The sequence below is a fragment of the Uranotaenia lowii genome, chromosome 2, assembly GCF_029784155.1.
Source record: "Uranotaenia lowii strain MFRU-FL chromosome 2, ASM2978415v1, whole genome shotgun sequence".
Lineage (NCBI taxonomy): Eukaryota > Metazoa > Arthropoda > Insecta > Diptera > Culicidae > Uranotaenia > Uranotaenia lowii.
In genome coordinates this window covers 163,725,847-163,743,229 of record NC_073692.1, presented here as the reverse complement: position 1 = coordinate 163,743,229, position 17,383 = coordinate 163,725,847, and positions in this window count along the sequence as shown.

Genomic DNA, 17,383 nt, shown 5'->3' with positions numbered 1-17,383 from the left:
GAAGTCTTGAACATGGTTAAAAAATATTCTTTAGTCTTTAAGAAATTTTTATTTAAATAAATCTTGTATATACCATTGTACAAGGAGACTCTTGACGAGCAAAATGATCTCCAAAATATATTTTTATAGGATGGGAGACGGGAGAGATTAAAAAAAAACAATTTTATCACATAAGATATAAAATATAAGGCTTCATAGCTTCAAGTTATCTAAAACTGGTGGGCGAAAAAAAAGTTTTTTCGTGATTGGAATACGCATTCAAGGGAAATTATTATAAATATCTATAAGTTATAACCTTATAACTAAAAAATTTCAATAATATGTAAACGATAAACACAGGAAATTGAATGAAATGATAATCAAATTGAAATGAAGAAAAACTTTGAAAAACCTTACAATGCCAAACATGGGCCAATTTTTTATAATTATTTTATTTTTTATTTACATAGTATTCCGTCTCACGACATAACTTGACGAACATAATTCCTAAAATTCACTCGGTTCATAGCAACCGTTCTCCAATTTCTCGGGCACCCCACGTTCGCCAGATCACGCTCCACTTGGTCTAACCACCTCGCTCGTTGCGCCCCCGCTCGTCTTGTTCCTACCGGATTCGTAGCGAACACCTGTTTTGCAGGACAGTCGTCCGGCATTCTTGCAACATGTCCAGCCCAGCGTATCCGGCCAGCTTTCACCACCTTCTGTATACTGGGTTCGCCGTAGAGTCGCGCGAGCTCGTGGTTCATCCTTCGCCTCCACACTCCGTTCTCCTGTACGCCGCCAAAGATGGTTCTTAACACTCGTCGCTCGAATACTCCGAGTGTACGCAGGTCCTCCTCGAGCAATATCCATGTCTCGTGCCCGTAGAGAACAACCGGTCTAATAAGCGTCATATACAGGTTACACTTCGTGCGAGGGCTAAGTCTTCTCGACCGCAGTTGCTTGTGGAGTCCATAGTAGGCACGACTTCCGCTGATAATTCGCCTCCGGATCTCACGGCTGGTGTCATTGTCTGCGGTCACCAGTGAGCCGAGATAGACAAAGTCTTCGACTATCTCCAGCTCGTCGCCGTCGATCATGACCTTGTTATTACTGGACAAGCGGGTTCGGTCGGTCTCGGATCCGCAGGCCAGCATGTACTTCGTCTTGGACGTATTAATCATCAACCCAATCCTTCCTGCTTCGCGTTTCAGTTTGCGGTAGATCTCCTCCACCGCCGCAGATGATCTGCCGACTATATCAATGTCATCGGCAAAGCAGATAAGTTGACTGGATCTGTTGAAAATCGTGCCCCGCATTTCGCCCACCGCTCGTCGAATAACACCTTCTAGCGCCACGTTGAACATCATGCAGGATATACCATCACCTTGTCGAAGCCCCCTGCGCGATTCGAATGAACTCGACAATTCACCCGAAATCCGCACACAGCACTGCGTTCCATCCATCGTCGCCTTGATCAGTCTGATTAGCTTCCCGGAAAAGCCGTTCTCGTCCATGATTTTCCATAGCTCGTTACGGTCGATCGTGTCGTATGCGGCTTTGAAGTCGATGAATAGATGATGCGTAGGGACTTGGTGTTCACGGCATTTTTGGAGGATTTGCCGTAATGTGAATATCTGGTCCGTCGTAGACCGTCCCTCCATGAAGCCGGCCTGATGACTTCCCACGAATCTGTTTGCTTGTGGCGTGAGGCGGCGGAGTAGGATTCGGGACAACACTTTGTAGGCGGCATTGAGGACAGTGATCGCTCGGTAGTTCTCACAGTCCAATTTGTCGCCCTTCTTGTAGATGGGGCATATTACCCCCTCCTTCCACTCCTCCGGTAGCTGTTCTATGTCCCAGATCCGGACTATCAACCGGTGTAGGCAATCGGCCAACCTGTCCGGGCCCATTTTGATGAGTTCAGCTGCGATGCCATCCTTCCCAGCCGACTTATTTCTATTCAGCTGGCGAATGGCTTCCTTAACTTCACTCATCGTTGGGAGTGGCTCCTCTTCGTCGTTGGCTACGCCGGCGATGTACCTTCCCCCACCGTCTTGATCTCCTGCATGTGCGCCGTTCAGGTGTTCATCGAAGTGCTGCTTCCACCTTTTGATCACCTCACGATTGTCCGTCAGGATACCCCCGTCCTTATCCCGGCACATTTCGGCTTGCGGCACGAAGCCTTTGCGGGATGCGTTGAGTTTCTGATAGAACTTTCGTGTTTCTTGGGAACGATGCAGCTGCTCCAGCTCCTCGAGCTCCTCCTCCTCCAGGCGGCGCTTTTTCTCCTGGAAAAGTCGGACTCGCTGCCTCTTCCGCTGTCGGTGATTTTCCACATTTCGACGGGTGCCTCTCTGCACTACTGCCGCCCGCGCGGCATTCTCCTCGTCCATCACCCTCCTACACTCCTCGTCGAACCAGTCGTTCCGTCGAGATCGCTCCACATAACCGATGACGTTCTCCGCAGCACTGTTGATGGCTGTTTTGATGGTTTCCCAACAGTCCTCGAGAGGGGCTTCGTCAAGCTCGCCCTCTGCCGGCAGCGCTGCTTCGACCGATTGCGCGTAGTCTGCCGCGACCTCAGGTTGCTTCAGTCGCGCGATATTTAACCGAGGCGGGCGCCGGTTTCGCGTGTTGTTCACTACGGAGAGTTTTGGGCGCATCTTCACCATCACCAGATAATGGTCCGACTCGATGTTGGCGCCCCGACAGGATCTGACGTCGATGATGTCCGAAAAGTGCCGGCTGTCGATCAAAACGTGGTCGATCTGTGATTGAGTTTGGTACGGTGATCTCCAGGTGTACTTGTGTGGGAGGCGGTGCTGAAAAAAGGTACTACGTACGGCCATTCGTTTGGAGGCGGCGAAATCAATGAGTCTGAGGCCGTTTTCGTTGGTCAGCTGGTGCGCGCTGAACCTTCCAATTGTCGGTTTAAATTCCTCCTCCTGGCCGACCTGAGCATTGAAATCCCCGATGACGATCTTGATATCATGTTTTGGGCAACGGTCGTATTCACGCTCCAGCTGCGCGTAGAATTCGTCTTTGTCGTCACCGGTACTTCCGAGGTGAGGGCTGTGCACGTTGATGATGCTGATGTTGAAGAACCGGCCCTTGATTCTCAACCGGCACATTCGTGAGTTGATCGGCCACCACCCGATCACGCGCTTTTGCATCTTTCCCATCACTATAAAAGCTGTTCCAAGCTCGTGTGTGTTTTTTATAATGTTCAATATAAAGCTTTATAATGTTCAATATAAAGCTTCCAACATATCGAAAAGTCAAACGACTCATTTTGAATTATATTTTACGTGGACCCAAGCAAGGTCGGGTAAAATAAAGTATATCATAAAAACGTAAAGAATGTTCACAGACTACGTAACATCTGTTTCCAATTTTATGCTCTCAAGCAGTGCTTTATTTAAACTATATGAAACAGTGGTGCACAGCTATATCTCGGAAATTTAATAACATAGAAATTTCTAGTTTCAAAGTTTTTTCAAAGCTGAGTTTGGAGCTCAGTCTTTTAAACAATATGTTTAAATGATTCTTTTTAAAACCGATTTCATAAAAAGTAGGTGTCTCTGAAATTTGACCGCTTTATACAGGAAACTCTTCTCTCTCCGAAGAATTATTGGCAAAAAATGCTTTGGAGGATCAGCAGCAAATTTTCATTTTGAAAATTTGCGAACTGAATCAAAAGTTAGATTTTAGTAGGGTGGGTGTGCTTATCGCTAGGTCTCATCTTCATTTTTTAGATACAATTTTTTTGGTATCTTAGTTTCAAATTCTTCACTCTGTCAAAGTTTGAAACACTCATTTAAGTTTTGTTGTTGTTGTTTGTTGTTCATTAAGGTGTCCGAAAATTGCATTAAGTCTGGGAATCTGGGGGCTCGCCATCTAAATGGTTGATTAGAATGTGAAGAGAAAACTTTCATATGAGTCCGAGTCTTTAAATAGTGAGCTTTTTTCAAAGATCGCGTCTGCGGAACCTCTTAACATGATTTTTTTAGTTGACCCCATGCAAAAGTTCGTTCTCCACATCCTGATCCACTATTTGGAGGTTGAACTCTCAGATTTCCAGATGTTATGCCTTTTTGGGACACCCTTGTTTTCATTTTCCTAATTTGGCACTTATTGTTCCTAATTATTAACATATGAGTACCTAATTATGGACATGAGGGAAAAGTGTATCGACTCACCCAATATTATACATTTTGTTCCTAATTTTGCACATGGTTATGTTCTTTATTATTTGGATGAGATAAATCTTGAAACTCACCGTATTATCATAACTTTTATAACTATTTTGGAGCATGAACAGAAAAAACGGGCCTATTTAAATCACTGTGTTGAAGAAAGTAGTGGATGTTGAGCTTATTAAAAATCAAACTTTGTCCTTCTTATGAATACTGTTGAAATTTGTTTTCCTCAACTATTTTTTCTCATTTTACATATATTCATTATATTTGAATACGTAGAAAATTCATATACAATGAAACTAATAAGTTTATTACATACTCATTTTATGCAGTTTTTTTTCAATTTTTTCGCAGTAACTTGATGATTTCCTTTTCCATTTTTTTTAATGATTCTTTGTTCAATCAAATAAATAATAGTTCAATCGTCTTCACTGGTAAAAACAAAAATGTTTTTTTTTATTGTATGTTGCATACTAAAAATACTAGACAAGATTGAACAAGAAATCGTCGTTTAAACTCTGTTTGATTCGTTTGATTTAACACGTATTGATATGACATGTGTTATGTTTATGAATTAAATAAAAAATATAAAAATCTTTGAAAGACTTTGAATCACCGGGAGTGGTATGAATTTCTTTACAATATGAGCGTTGAATGCAAGGGCTCAACTAGTTGGAGAAAAAAATTGTTGTTTGACGCCATCATCAATCCAAGATGACGGCTTCCGCTTTTCATCCCAAAGTTGTAAATTACTGAAAATCTCATGAACATCCACAATATGGGCAATGAGTGAAAGGGTCAAACTAAGGTTGTCAGAATTTTTGCAGCTCGTATCCGGGCAGGACAAATCCGGGCTATTTTTATTTAAAAACCGGTCAAAATCCGGGCATTTGATTTCAAAATTGTTGACCAAAAATATGAGCAAGATCCAAGCAAATTTGGTCAACACCCAGGAATTACTAAACACAAACAAAAAAACTTCGAAAAAACATTCTTTCATCATGACAAATCAGAAGTTTTTGAATCGTATTTGAAGCTTTCAAAAAACCTTTCATGATATCTTTTGTAAAAATGTTCAAAAAATTTTGTTTCAGGTGCATAAATAAAAATTCTTACAACACCATTTTTTGTGAAATATCTGGGCAATCCGGCAACCTTAGACTTAACGAAAAGAAGCCAAAATTCAATGTCCGAATGTGGCATCCACTCAATTTGGAAATGCTGTAAAGTGTTTTACAGCATTTCCAAATTGAGTGTTCAGTGATGAAAACTGCATGAAACCCCCAGAATATGGAAATCACTTGAAAGGGCTCAACGAGTAGAAGTTGAATTTCACAATCTGACGTCATCTTGAAACTCCATATGGCGGCTTTTGATGAATTCTGAACTGCTATAAACTAAGGAAACAAATGAAACCCCTACAATATGAGTAAAGTGGTACATCGACATACGAGTGCCCCAACATACGAGTTTTTCGAGATATAAGCCGACGAGCAAGTGATTTTTTGCTTTTAGTTACGAGCGAAATTCGAGATTCGAGATAGATTTGGTGGAAAAGCTAAACAAGAAGAAGTCGAACTGCAAAAAAATTACTAAAAATGAAGATAAATCGAACAATCTGACGCCATCTTGAAATCCAAGATGGCAGCATCAGCTTCAGTTTAAACAGCTGTAAATCACTGAAAATCGTATAAAACCCCCACAATATTCTTATTTGGGGAAAGTGCTATAATAGATGAAGTCGAGTTCGGCACTTTGACGCCATCTCGAAATCCAAGATGGTAGCTTCGTCTTTTTTTTCCAAACTTGTATATTATTGATAATCTCTTGAAACCTCCATGATAAGAGTACCTATAAGTTTAAAGGGCGAAACCACCAAAAATCAAATTTCGTATTCTGACGCTATCTTGCAATCCAATATGGCGGCTTCCGCAGAATTTAAATGCAGTTAATGACTTCAAATCGCATCAAACCCCCACAATTTGATTATTGTGAGAAATGGCTGAACAAGAAGAAGTAATGTTTATCGTCATTTGCAGCATTTTAATGTTTAGTGGAAACTACCATCTTGGGTTTAAAAATGGCGAGAGATAGCGAAGTTCAACATCTTCTAGTGTAGCCCTTCTACCCAATTTCCATATTGTGGGGATCCATGCCCTTTTAAGTCATTTACAACATTTTGAAGTTAAGTAGAAGCCGCCATCTTGGATTTCAAGATGGCCTCGCGTCAGACAACGATATTCGGCTTTCACTCATGGTAGCATTCCTCCGGTAAATCATAACCAATCGCTTATTCATTTCATTTAAAAAGTCTGCCCAAATCTACTGTACTGATTCTTAACAACTCAAATATGAGGAACACCTCCTAAGGTTGTAATTGATTGGCTTGCAAGAAAAACGTCAAATTTAAGCAATTTATTTGGCTCTCATAAAACCGTTATAAAACTAAACAGTCATTTTAAGGTCCAAGTAAAGCTATAAAGCATTGAATTGACTAATGCCATGTTGAATGCAAAATTGAAGCTCACAAATTGACGCCATGTTGATTCTGTAGTTCTGTGATTTCTCTCCAAAATTCTGTGATGGTATTCTGTGATTTATTTACTTTAAAATTAATTGAAAAGTTATGCCAGTCATTTCTGGTTTGCTATTTAATTGCATCAAATTATTTATTTATAGAAATGTTAAAACATTTCCATGATTAAAAACAAAAATCCAAGGTCAAAAGTGACAGCAAAGTTGGAAATTTTTAAATGTGTTCAAAATTTTAGAAAAATCTGTGAATGCTGTAAATTTGTTTAAAAATTTGTCATATTTGACAAAGATTCTGTGATAAAAATTTGCTCAATAGCTTTTTTTGCCTTATGAGATACGAAGTTACGGTCTTCGACAAAGTCATTCAGCGGAAAATTTCCTTATAAGAATTTATAAACGGACACAAAAACCATTAGCAATTTTGGTTCCAAAGAAGAAACAAATATTATGTTGATGTTTCAGTACAAAATATTCAATTTGCCTACACAATCCTAAAATCTCAAATTAACTCATGTAAATGTTAATTAAAAATTCTGCAAAAAATCATGGATGTTTTGATTGGTTTCTTCCAGACATATGCAATGCGGTTGCACTGGAAGGACAATTTCAGTTTTTAGAAAGCTTGTTAATGCCGGTCCGGCAAAGAGACTCATACCGATAATTCCACCTCCAAGAAAGTTCATTATTGGAGTAGAGTTTGAATTGTGGGTGTATGGTACTGAACTTCACTAGAAAATAAAACAAAATAGAGAAATCATAATTATGCTCGATCGTTATAGCGAAACGTCTAAGGCCGTATATCAAAATCGTGCCATAATTGATGGTGTACGTTATAGCAAAAGGCCGTATAACGAGATATGAGTGTATTTGCAAAATTCTAGCCCTCATATCCTTAAAGGACGTTTCCTTAGGTTAAAGTAATGCATCTCTTCAAAGTAAATTCAAGTTTCACTGAGATTCCATGATCATTTTTTGTATGTTTGTTTATTCCAATTATCAAGCTAGCTCGTTGATAAGTTTCCATTATTCCTATTTCTACTACAATGTATTTATCTTTTTTCACTGAAAACCATGGGTACGAGAAGCAATAAAAACCACGTTTTCTGGAATCACCGGTACCGTGTCCATCCGCTGATATTGAATTAAAATCCTTTAACCGGTGAATCCGGGAAAACATCAAAGCGTTTCTAAGGGGTTCCGGTAATAAAACCCTGAAACGGAACTCAATCAGCTCCAGCGGCAACTTCGCTCGAAGATTGCAATGCGATAAAGCCTAGAAAGAAAGTAGGTAGCTACCTAGCTCGATGGTTAATCAGAAACAATTTATCTCATTAAAAGTTTCATCATTCGATCAGAGCCGCTTTCGACATAATGAGAAAAACGTTCCGAAGCTGAGATGGTTCTGGTTTGGGCTTTCGGCCAAAGCAATGGTCTTTTGTCGAAAGTTTCGGAAAAGGATTTTGCTGCCCGTTCTTTGCTGGGACGAACAATCGGATTTCGATATTATCATGATGAAACAGTTGATGGAACGATCGGTAAAATAAGCCTCATTATTAATTTGGCGCGGGTCCAAGAAAGCTTACCTTTTTCCTCAATCGGGGTTTTAGGCTTGGCAGCTTGGTGGAGCTGAAACTCCTAAATGTTGCCGATTTATGTTAAATACATCATGAATACTCAAGTTGAACCCATCGGACAAAACGATGAAAATGAAAAAAGGAATGTTTGTACACATAAATAGGAGCTGTAAACATAGATTATCAAACTTTCTAGATAATATTTCAATGTTGAAAAATATGACAGAGATGAACTGTGGAAAAAAAATTTAAAAAAAACCCCTTCTAGATACTCATAAAACTTCTGAAAAGAGATCTCCAGTAGTTTTACGGCTTCTTTAGCTCCAAGCCCGGCAAAAATCAAATAGGTCACAATGAGCGTTTCTCAAAAAGTTTCTCGGCTCCGCGGCCACAGGAAATAAGCTCATCCTAGTAATAAACCCAAACTTCTCACGAAGCGGCAGCATTAAAATCTGAAGTGTCGAAAGCTATCACCAAGTTCGGAAATCAATCCATGAGATAGATCGTTAAAAGTTCCGGAATCTTGTGGAAAATAAAATCGACCCCCACGGGCAGCTTAACATTTTTTGTCGTGCTGCTTTGAGAAGAGCGTACAAAAAATCTAACAAAATCTAATATGTACACATTATTTGGCAAAGCTCACATCTGCAAAACTAGTAACATCTTCAGATACATCATGCAGCAGCTTCATCAACTGGAAAAGAGTGCAAGAAAAAAAAATCATCGTCTGGATTGAATTTCGAGCCGGAGGAAATTTTATGACCGTGTTATAAAATGGATGTCTAAGCTGGCGCCTATTTCCGGCTGAGAGCCAGAAGGAGCCGGTTGAGATTCCAAAAAAAAAATTGCCAGAAGAATTCCTCGGGCCTCGTTATTTCCTAGATGAGGTTGAGACAGATTTATGGTTGGACTCCCTGCGTAGTGTGGGTCCCAAAGAAGCTTGGTATGACCTTGTGATGGATTTTTTTCTCCTTCTGCCTTTTATGCTGCTGCGGTGGAAAATATGTCGTCCAAAAAGTTACAACTGGAACCATTTCTGCTACCACACGGATGGGGCAATAAATAGGGCATTATTACAACTGAAACAGAGCCAGCGCCAGCCAGCTTCATTCGAAAGTTAATTGCTCCCCGGCTTCGAAAGCGACCGTTGGAGTTTTTTTCTGGGAAAAACTTTGAGAACATTCCAAGAAAGCATAAAATTTTTAATTTTCACTTTGAATGAAAATGTTTAGAAATTATAAATTTTGAAAGGCATAGATCAAAACGAGCGCACACGATGACACATCTCAGTCATTTTAACAACCTATTTATTTTGTATTGAAATCTGTTTAAACATCAAATGCCCTTCAAAAAATGTTTTGATATTTTTTTCATGATTCTTACGATTTTGATAGAATTTCAAAAGAATTTGAATTTTAAGTAAAAAGTGCTTTTTTTGTATTTTCTAAGAAATAAAATTAATTTAGCGATTTCAAAATCTTATCATAACTTCTTTGACCGATTTTTTTTTGCTGGAAATTGATAAAGTTTAGTTTTTTAGATATTACAAACAACTTTCGTTTTATGGAAACTTTTATCGTTAAGGAAATTTTTCAACAATTTTTGAAAATTGCTTATTTACAGGGGTCTTAGAAACATAACTATCTACCATTTTTTGGTTGTAGTTTTCACATAATTCTTGAATTTGGAAACATTTTCAAGCAGCTGCTAGTCTATCTCAACAAGTAATTTTAATAGAACTTGTTATCGCATAAAAATTAAAGATTTCATTAAAAATATACAAAAAAAAATTTAGCTTGGGCCTTCATAAAAACTGAATTCTTACTTTTAAATTGTACTACATATCATTTTAATTTTTTTGATTTCGAAGACTTTCGACATCAGAACAAATTAATTCACGCCAGATATTTGTATGTTATCGGATTTTGGAAATCTTAAAAAACAATTTTACCCCTCACTGGTATTTCTGCCCCACTGTACTCTTATAAATATATTAAAGTTTTTTTCTAGTGAAAAATGTGGCTTGCCCATGAAAAATTGCCATTTTTTTCTAAGCTGGTAAAAAGCTTAACAAATATATGTTTTTCTAAAAAATCAAATAAAAAATAGGTGTGCCTATTTGAATATATTAATTGGGGTGGCAATGGATGGATGAGAGAAATTTCATGTTCCAATTTGAAAAACCAACCATATAAATTTTGTAGATTGGCTCAAAAACAAGACCTGTGCAAAATTTCGGCTCAATCGGAATTGATTAAGGGTTCCTTAAAGGAGAAATTTTTCCTAAAAATCATCCAAGGGAAATCGGGAACATCGAAATTTTAATTTCGATGCTAATTGACTTGCAAATACATGAAACGACGGATGTGGTGGAATGAAAAAAAATTCTATTCAAAATCCGAAAAATCAAAATTTTGATTTTTGTTCCAAATGATTTAAAAAAAAAACCGTTGAGATCAGGTATATTCTCTTAAAAAAATTTGGCTAAATATCGTTTTTCCGGGATTTCCGAAAGACGGCCTAGTCCCAGAAAGATGATTTTTGGCCATACATTTGTTTCGAGATAACACCAGATATTAACGTTTCATCTATTTCTAAGCCATTTGGCTTAAACATTTAAAATACAATTTTTGGATTTCCTTTGTTCCCTCTGGTAATTTTTAAAATATTCAAGACGGTTTTCGACAAAAAAAAATTTTGAAACAACATCAGATTTCGAAGTTTTCTACATTTTTACGATATTCGGCATCAAAATACGACCCTTTTGGTGATTTTTTTGGGTAAAAAAAACTGAAACTTTGAGCGCTTGGGGGCACCTCTAAATCAAGTCCGAATAAACTGAAATTTTTCACAGGTCAGTATTGTGGGCCCATCTACAAAATAAATATGGTCGGTTTTCAAAATTCGACATGACCCATTTTATTGCCATTCTATTATCTATGTATTTGTCAAAAACTTCACGAAGACATAAACTAGAGATGTACGAAATATTCAGGCCAAGTACCACTAAAATCCATTAAACGGAATAATCGGTTCACCGATAAGTATAATAGTATTCGATGAACCCAATATTTGTTTTAAAAACTCATACAGCAACAGATTTGTATTTTTTTTTCTATTGATGTTAGATTATGGTTGCTAGAGTTTTTTGAGCACGTATCCGGGTCGGAAAATCCGAGCAATTTTAAATAAAAACCTGACAAATTCCGGGTATTTGATTTCAAAATTGAAGACCAAAAATCCGGGCAATATCCGGGCAAATTTTGTCTAAACTTAGAAACTACTCAACGAAAATCAAGAAAAACAATTAAAAATAAATGTTTTCATCAAAAACTAATCGAAAGATTTTAGATCGAACTTTAAGCATTCGAAAAACGTTTCATGATTATTTTTGTAAAACTAGTTCCAAAAATTTCATTTTGGAGGAATAAATATAAGAAATATATACAAAACAACTTTTTTTTGTTTGATTTGCCAAATAAAGTTAAAAAAAATCCGGACTGTTTACCCGGATAAAACTGAGAAATCTGGCAACCTTATGTTAGATTATTTATAAAATATCCATAAATAATATTTGAAAAGCTACATAATATCCAAATAACCAGTGAAATATTATAGACGTATAAATTCCTCTTTGAAAGTTTTAGTTTGTATTTACAAAAATAATTGTTAAGAGTTTATTATAAAAGAACATCTATTTTTTTAAACTTAGAAATATTAAAACGCTAAAAATGTAATTTGGTTAAAAATATGAATTGAAAAAATTCTTTCACTCTCCTCTAGTATGTTTAGCAATAAAACCTAGATTAAGTTTAGATTTGCCTATTTTTTTTCAATTTTTTCCAAAACAAATCGCTCGAATAAGTGCATTAGAAAGTATGGTATGCTTAATGTGAAGGTTCATCGTTCTTTTAAACTACTACTTTGAAGATGTCTTGCTCAAATTCCACTTTCATTTTATTAGATAACAAACATGCAACTTCAAATGGCTTGACACCTTGTTTCGTCATGTTTTGTTCGAAATTTCACTGGAATTCATTCACATTTTACTTTTTTTTTTAAATTGATGAAAATTTAATTACTTCAGGTAAGGTTACCCAAGTACCAATCAAAATTATGACGGCATTTGAAAAAATATTAATCAATTCTTCATTATCTTAAAGTGTATGCTTTGAGACCTTTATAAAAACGGCCTTCAATATAGCTACACAATATTAACACGTCTTTTAATCAAAATTTTTTTAACGTCTAGTTAGGTTTTTTATAAGGAAAATAAAGAGTGCTACAAATTATTTTATCACAATTTCTTATAAAATCTAAAATATCTTGAAACTACGACCCAGAGATGGGTCTTGACTCAAACATTCAGTCAGCAAAACCTTTTTTTTGTAGAGAAATGAATCTAACTGTGCGCCCACATCTTGCGCCTCTCCGGGGCCCATGAATAGAAATAGACTACGAAAATGATGATGATCACATGGGAAAACAATTCCCTTCATTTCGATAGACATCGACACTCGACCAGTATAACTTTCATACGCCAGGTTGTCTCCTGTAGTAGAATGTTAATACATGGGCCCCGGAGAGGCGCAAGATGTGGGTTCAAGTCCTGCCGGGAGACAAGGCGATTTTCTTCGCATGTTTTTCAACATTAATTTTCATCTTGTCTAGTCCCTGAGATTTCAAGTAACACAGTTGGATTCATTTCTCTACATCTTAAATATCTTTCCCAAAAACCAAAATTGCTATGATACATTAGACCTTGACTTTCAAAACATCCTTTTATAGCCTTTATAAAAAAAAGAAAACTGTGAATTAAACTCAATAGTTTAAAGATTACGAATTAATTTTAGTAAGGTCTTCCTCAAGAATGAAAAAAAAAACTGTTTAAATATTTTACAAATTGGCTGTTGAAAAACTTTTAAATAACCACTATAACGAAAGAAAGCTGTGATTAAAACTTAAAAGTTTAATAAATAGCAAGTTGTTCTTGGTAAGGTCTTTCTCAAGAGAGAAAAAAGTCAAATTTGCATTGATATATTACAAATTGACATTATTACACACTTTAAAAATCCGTACAAAGAAAGCAATCTAAAAATAAAACTTTCGAGTTGAATAGATAGCAATTTTTTTCTGGTAATTTCTCCCTAAGGATAGAGAAAATCTTAATTGTATTGATGTATTACAAATGGTTTGCCAAAACACCCTTATAAAGAAAGAAAGTTTTGAATGAAAATTAATAGTTAAATAGATAGCAAAATACTCCGGGTAAGGCATTCAAGGGAGACATAAGGAAAAACAACCGATATGTATACAATTTTATGTTCGGAACAAATACAAGCAAAATACAATTTCCCTATTTGCTGGAATTGTGATAAAAAGTTATCTATTTCATTTGAGTACATTTCCTGTTAGTTAAAGGAGTAAACCTAGTTATATTGTTCTTCAAAAGGAATTTATCTAGCAAAAATAAGTTTTATAATTGATTCCTGTCAATCCATTGGGAAGTGTAAATGAATGGCAATTGAAAGGAAAATTTGGAACTATAGTTATGTTTTTGATTATCTTATTACTCACTGAATATGCAGAAAGAAAAAAGTTTTAATGAGTTATCATTTCAAAGAATGACGTAGGAGTCTAGGATAAGAGTCTTCCAACGAAAAGGGGAGTTCTATATTTGAAATATATTTTTTTTTCGATTCTTTCGAAGATTTGTTGTGGAGGTGCCTTTAATTGTTTGTTTTTCATAAAATTAATCGATTAAATTCGATGTAAAGCATCCTACTGCATAGGGAAGACCAAAACATTATATTAACTTCGACGACTCTTGAGTATTTTGATATCGTAAATAGATGAAAAGTTATTAGTTTTTTTACTGTATCTTTTCAATTTTATTTGATAAATAATTTATTTCTATACAGCTGTTGGAGCGATTTGATTTAACAAGACGTCACAAAAATTCGTTATCGTGGATTAGTGGCTTGATAAAGCCCTTATCTATATATCTTTAAGGTTTTATAAGGTATTTTTATTCTTGTCTGGAAAACCTTCTGCTGAAAGGACATTTTTTTCATTATCAAAGTTTTTATAAATGTTCATAAGGAACTTACAGAAAAAAATGTTGGTTTAAAACAAAGCTTCATGACTCTCTTGTAGGTTCCTAAGAAACTTATATTGAAACTATGATAAGTTATTAAAGGTTTAAAGGTACCCGATCAAGAGAGCATATCAAAATAATAACTCAAACGTATCTCACCAAGATATTTATATCTGATTCAGTTATAATTAAGTACTCCAAATTATCGATTTTAAGTTTCTCCAATCTGAATTATATCTTATTCTAATTGACAGACTTGAATGGGGTTGAGTTCATTTTCAATGATAAAGATTTTTTTCGAATTGTCCTAATATAAAATGATTATATCTGATTTTGATATACGTGCAACTTTTTCTGAAACACGGACATCGAAGTCAACAGGCCAAACCGTACATCAATGAGTTTCGCTCAACCGATGCGTAAAATTGAATCCAACTTTTGGGAAACCAAAAATGGGGCATGGTTTTAACAAATAATGAGGTTTATTGACATATGCCACTAGCAATTTTTCTTGAAGCACTCATATCTTGATAAGTTATAATTTTGATAGGTTTTGTTCTGTCCAATATCAAACTATGCTATCTGAATGAGATATAAACTTGAAAGGAGCATATCTAAAATTGATATAATTAAGCTATGATCGCATAGATTTTTGATATAATTTGAGATATTTTAACATCCTACGAGTACTGAATAATAACTCATTTAGATAGGAAAAAAATTAGTATCAAAATATCTCATCTTGATATAATTTAGCTTTTCCCTCCTGATCGGGTAAGAAAACCAATTGTGAAAGAACATTCAAAAATATTATATGACCAATTAACAGAATCATCTGCAAATTGGCCGGGTTTATATACACATGACGGAATACCTGTGATCAATATATAAAATTTTTATTTTTTTTTTATTTTGAACTAATTTTCACAGAGAAAAGAGGTATGGCCCAGAACAAAAATGAGCGTGTGTAAGAATTAGAATTCAAAGACGTTAGTATTTCGTTCAAATATTACTCAGCATAAAGCCACTAGATGGTGCTGATTTCTAAGTGAACGAAAACTAAACGAACTGCCCCGTTACTCAACAGGGATGCCAAGCGTTTTTTGAAAAACTGCTTTCAATCTTATGCAACTAATCCTCAACTTTTCGACTGGAATTGGAATTCGATTGGATGTGAAATCAATGAGGGTTTTGGATATATTTGAGACAGTAACAAAATCCAAAATGTCGCATGCTTAACCTTTCCAGAACGTATCGAGGCCGAACAGACCCGTTCATTTTTACCAGAAATATTTGCAAAATCCGCGCATTTCAATTCAAAATTTTGAAATTAAAAAACGGGCAAATCAGTCCAAATCCCGGTATTTTTTATAAAACTTTAGGAGTTGCAAAATTTAAACATGAAAAATTATTTTTTCTCGAGACACCTCAGTGGCAATTTGATGGAGCAAAAATTGTTATTTGACGCAAAAATCATACATCGTTAGTTTTGTTGGAGCTTTTGGTATTGATTTCACCAAAATTGTGAATATATCCGGGTAAAAACCGAGTTTTTTTCCTCGAAATCCAGACCAAATCTCGTTTTCCTAATATTTTCTCTTTGAAAATCCGCGTACGCTCGTAAATACAACCAGCCAATCTGGTATCATTACGCTAGATACCATTTCTTCAGAAAAATTCATATTCCCAAAGTAATGTTAATCAATGGTGGCCCAAGATCTTTAAAGAAATAAGAAATTTTCATCAAATTGGCATCCCTGATAATGTTTTGAATTTTCGTCGCCACGTGGTCGAAAATTTTTGTTTACATAAAAATTTGCATTTAACACGCTCCAATTTTTTCAATTATTTTAATTTATCAACTTGTTTTGCATTTTACTCACATAAAATGTTATTGTATTGGAATCATTCATAAAAACTAGTTGGCTTCAACCATTCAATGGTTGGAATCCTGAAGCTCAAATGAATGTTTTTATCAGTTCTAATCATACAATCATTCAACCAATCATTCAATAGTTGTTTTTGAATTCTGTTCAAAATTTACACAGTAAGCATCATTTTTGTTTCCACGAGTCAAAACATATTTTTAAGTGTCTGGTGTTCTGAGTTCTAATATTTTGGCGCTTAGAAATGCAAAAGTTCATCAGTAAATTAATCATAAGTAACTGATAACCCGATCAGGAGAGCATATCAAAATAATAACTCAAGCGTATCTCACCAAGATATTTACATTTGATTCAGTTATAATTGAGTACTGCAAATTTTCGATTTTAAGTTTCTCCAATCTTAATTATAACTTATTTTGATTGACAGACTTGAATGGGGTTGAGCTCATTTTCAATGATCAAGATTTTGTTCGGATTGTCCTAAAATAAAATGATTATATCTTATTTTGATATACGTACAACTTTTTCTGAAACACGGACATCGAAGTCAACGGCTCAAACCTCACATTAACGAGTTTCGCTCAACAGATTCATAGAATTGAATCAAATTTTTGGGGCACCAAAAATGGGGCATGGTTTTATCAAATAATGTGGTTTATTGAACTTCCCCTAGAAAATTTACTCGAAGCACTCATATCTTGATAAGTTATAATTTTGATATAATTTGTTCTGTCCAATATCAAACTTTGCTATCTGAACGAGATATAATCTTGATAGGAGCCTATCAAAAACTGATATAATTTAGCTATGATCGTATAGATTTTTTGGTATAATTTGAGATATTTTAACATCCTACGAGTACTGAATTATAACTCATTTAGATAGAAAAAAAATAAGTATCAAAATATCTCATTTTGATATAATTTTGTTTTTCCCTCCTGATCGGGAATAAGTTTCGCTCAACAGATTCATAAAATTGAATCAAAGTTTTGGGAAACCGAAAATGGGGCATGGTTTTAGCAAATAATGTGGTTTATTGACATTCCACTAGAAAATTTTCTCGAAGCACTCATATCTTGATAAGTTATAATTTTGATAGGTTTTATTCTG